Source organism: Lissotriton vulgaris, chromosome 7, assembly GCF_964263255.1.
Source record: "Lissotriton vulgaris chromosome 7, aLisVul1.2, whole genome shotgun sequence".
NCBI lineage: Eukaryota > Metazoa > Chordata > Amphibia > Caudata > Salamandridae > Lissotriton > Lissotriton vulgaris.
Window position 1 is genome coordinate 1,672,237,996 of NC_141695.1, and position 4,221 is coordinate 1,672,242,216.

The window sequence follows — 4,221 nt, forward strand, 5'->3', positions numbered from 1 at the left end:
GGGATGGGTGCTTTTCCAAGGGCCTCTGGCCACCAAGAGTCGTCCCAGGCGGAGGGGGAGGTACCTAAGATGAGGACTTCTGTTTTGTCTGAGTTCAGTTTCAGACGGCTGTGCTTCATCCATTCGGCTACTTCTTTCCTTCCTTCGTGTAGGTTGGTTTTGGCCGTGTTAGGGTCTCTGGTGAGTGATAGGATCAGTTGAGTGTCGTCGGCGTAGGAGATCATGTTGAGGTTATGTTGGTGTGCGATGGCCGCGAGGGGGCTCATGTAAACGTTGAAGAGGGTGGGACTGAGTGAGGACCCCTGAGGTACGCCGCAGATGACTTCAGTGGCCTCTGACTTGAATGGTGGAAGGCGGACTCTCTGGGTTCTTCCGGTGAGGAACGAGGTGATCCATTCCAGTGCTTTTCCTTGGATTCCGATGTTTTTGAGGCGCTGTAGAAGGGTGCTATGGCAGACTGTGTCGAAGGCTGCGGAGAGGTCGAGGAGGATGAGGGCGACTGTGCCTCCATTGTCCAGTAGAGTTCGAATGTCGTCTGTTGCTGCGATGAGGGCGCTTTTGGTGCTGTGCTTGGCTCGGAAGCCGGACTGTGAGGAGTCAAGGGATTTGTTGGTTTCGAGGAATGCGGCGAGCTGGTTGTTGACAGCTTTCTCGATGACTTTGGCCGGGAAAGGAAGGAGTGAGATAGGGCGATAGTTTTTGAGTTCGGTGGGGTCAGCTGTGGGTTTCTTCAGGAGGGCGCTGAGTTCGGCATGTTTCCAGCTTTCCGGGAAGGTTGCGGAGTTGAGGGAGCAGTTGATGACGTCTCGGAGGTGCGGTGCAATAATGGAGTCTGCTTTGTTGAAGATGTGGTGAGGGCAAGGGTCTGTGGGGGATCCTGAGTGGATAAAGTTCATCAGACGGATGGTGTCCTCAGTGGAGATTGGCTTCCAGTCATTGAGGATGTTCAGGGGGGGTAGGGGTCCTGCAGGGGATTGGGTGGGTTGGTCCCCGGGTTGGTTGTCGAAGCTGTTGTGGATGTCTGCAATTTTGTTGTGGAAGAATGAGGCTAGGGAGTCGCAGAGGGCTTGAGAGGGGGTGATGTCGTTGGAGTTGGCAGAGGGGTTGGTAAATTCCTTGACGATGTTGAATAATTCCTTGCTGTTGTGGGCGTTGTTATCTAGACGGTCCTTGAAGGCTGCTTTCTTGGCATTTCGGATTAGTTGGTGGTGTATGCGGGTGGCGTTTTTGAAGGCGTCTTTGGTGCTGGTGGTTGGGTCTGTTTCCAGGCCTTCTCCAGGGAGCGACAGAGTTTCTTGGATTTCTTAAGATCATCGTTGAACCAGGAGGCCTTCTTGCTGCCTAGTTTGATTTGTCGTTTTTTCAGTGGTGCTAGGATGTCGGCGCTGTTGGATAACCATTGGGTGAGGTTGGTGGCTGCTTGGTCTGGGTTAGAGGAGTGGGCGGGGGGCTTTTGAAGAAGCGATGAGGAGATCTGGTCCATGGTGATTTTGTTCCAGTTTCTTTGCAGAGTGGGTTGGGGGTGGTTGTTGGATGTGGGCTTGTTGTAGGTGAAGTGAACGCAGCTGTGGTCAGTCCAAAGGAGAGCTGTGGTGTGGCTGAAGGAAACATGTTTGCTGGAGGTGAAGATAGGGTCGAGTGTGTGACCTGCGATGTGGGTGGAGGTAGTGACAAGTTGTTTAAGTCCGAGGTTTGCGAGGTTGTCCAAAAGGGTGGTGGTGTTGCGGTCGTTGTTCTTTTCAAGGTGAAAGTTGAGGTCTCCCAAAAGGATGTAGTCCTCGGAGGGGAGCGCGTGTGGAGTGATGAAGTCCGTGATGTCTTCACTAAATTGTGCGCGGGGTCCTGGTGGCCTGTAAAGGAGGGTGCCTCTGAGTGTGGTCTTGGGGTTGATGTGGATCTGGAAGTGAAGATGTTCAGAGTTGGCGAGATTGACGTCTGAGCTGGTTGAGATGCGGATGGATTTCTTATGGACGATAGCGATGCCTCCTCCTGTGTGGCCGGAACGGTCCTTGCGAATGATCTTATAGCCTTTCGGGATGGCAATGGTGATGTCTGGGGCAGAAGAGGCATTCATCCATGTTTCTGTTAGGAAGGCGACGTCCGGAGAGATGGTGTCTAGTAGATTCCAGAGGTCAATGGCGTGTCTGTGGACCGAGCGGGTGTTGAGCAGTATGCATTGTAGGTGGTTGGGATCGGATATCTGTAGTGTGTTCGTAGATGAGGAGTTGTTCTTGGTGCCGTCGAACTTGCAGGAGTTGCACGGAAGCACAGCGGATCACGGCTTCCCACACCGAATAACTGTTTTTAATTGCGGCAATACATAGTTTCACTTTTAAATCACCACATAACTTACTTTCTTTGTTGAGTCTGTGTTGGTGGGTGGGATTTCTTCATTTTGCTTTTGTTGTTACCCTCCGTTTCGCCGGAGCCTCTTTGGCTGTTTGTCCGGAGAGGGTGCTGGCGTTGTACAGGAAGTTTTGCTCTCCTACTTCCTGCTGTCTCGTATCAAACTAGCTCTTCTGCAAACTTAGCTCCCTCAATCATCACCTATTTAAGGGTGCATGGCAGCACGGATGCATGCAGTGGGCGTGCCGCTGGTGCGCCAAAGGCAACTCCATCGGCTGTCGGTCTGAGTCCGATGAGAGTTTGGCCATGATAAGGTCCTACTCCCATGTCCAACTCATGGACCTTCAGTATCAGGACTCTAAGTCCACTTGTCAGTCTACGCTGAATGTTTGCAATAGCAAAGTCAAGCGCTGCCTTGGCTGTAACTTTCACTTTAACGCCTGCACTGGTCCTGTGATCCCTTCCTCCTCGCCTATGAGGGATTTGCACCTGGATGTCATCACCAGTCACAGCAAGTTACGACTCTGTGGCACTCTGCTTAACACCCAGTCCCTCATTAGACACAAGAGGGAAGCTCTTGATCTGATTCTGGTTTAGCCCTAGACTGCCTTTTCATAACTGAAACATGGTCTAGAGAGGACCCTGGCCCTGACCTGGTGGAAGCTATCCTGCCGGTTACACCATCAGTAGACTGTACTGCCAGGGACGCATGGGAGGTGTGCGGGCAGTTATTGTATGGGATGGACTGGATGTACCTTAGACTCTGTGTCCTTGGACAAAGAGGTAAGAGATGTCCTTTTTAATGACGGCTTGGTTATGAAAGTCTTTAGAATGAAAGCAGCATCACAGAGGCATCATTAGTATGCTCATCTTTATCCTGAATTGTTCACTAGCAGAAAGGGGCCGGTTTAGGGCTAAGGGAAGGGGTGGTTTTAGGTTAAACAAATGGTCGGGTTTAAGCTTAGGGAAGAGGTGGGTTTAAGCTAAGGGAAGGGGGAGGGTTTATGTTAAGGAGAGGGGTGGTTGTTAGGGCTAAGGGAAGGGGGGGGGGTTGTTAGGGCTAAGGGTGTGCAGTGGTTATGGGGTAAGGGGCTGAGGGGATTTAAGGGTAAAAGTCTAGCACGATTGCCCAAAACACTTAACGACATCCCTGGGGAGCTTTGGCACCCATGAGGCAAGAGCTACGAGGACCGTCCATGACTTGGACAGTGGCTGAGGCATTGACCACAGCCTGGACTGGAGTCGATACCGCAAACCAGACCTGCCCGCAACACCTGCAGACACCGGTGAGATCGAGGCATTCGTTGATATTCTATGTACGATGTGTAGATAAACTTCGTTTGAGAAACTGGCATGATAATGCCAACTTAGAACTAAGGCTTTCATTAATAAAGCCTTCAGCCTAATGACATTCGTACTACCGACATACATCTCAAAGAAGATATTACGGAGGCTGCCTTGTTAGGCCTAAAATGTAAGGCAAATACACCATTTCTGTTCTTCTAGTACTGTGACCATGTGGTTCAAGGACCAACTTTCTTGATAACTGGGGCCAGACTATGGAACCATTCCTAGTACATATACATATTAGCATTCTGGGTGGCTTTAATTTCCATCTTAATCACCCTTTATATAAGGATTTGTCAGTCTTCCTTGAACTACCCAAGGCAAACACAAGGAGATGATGGATGGAGCACTGAAACGTTTTAAACACTCACCCCACTCACAGATCTGAGTTGAATCCATCATCGTTCTTTAGCTCACTTCGTCACACCAGTTTAGACCTAGCTCTATGCAAATCAGTCTTGAGCCTGTTCCTCATGGGAACAGTCCAGCACGAACTGCCAAGCCTGGTCTTCCTTGGACCGGAAACAA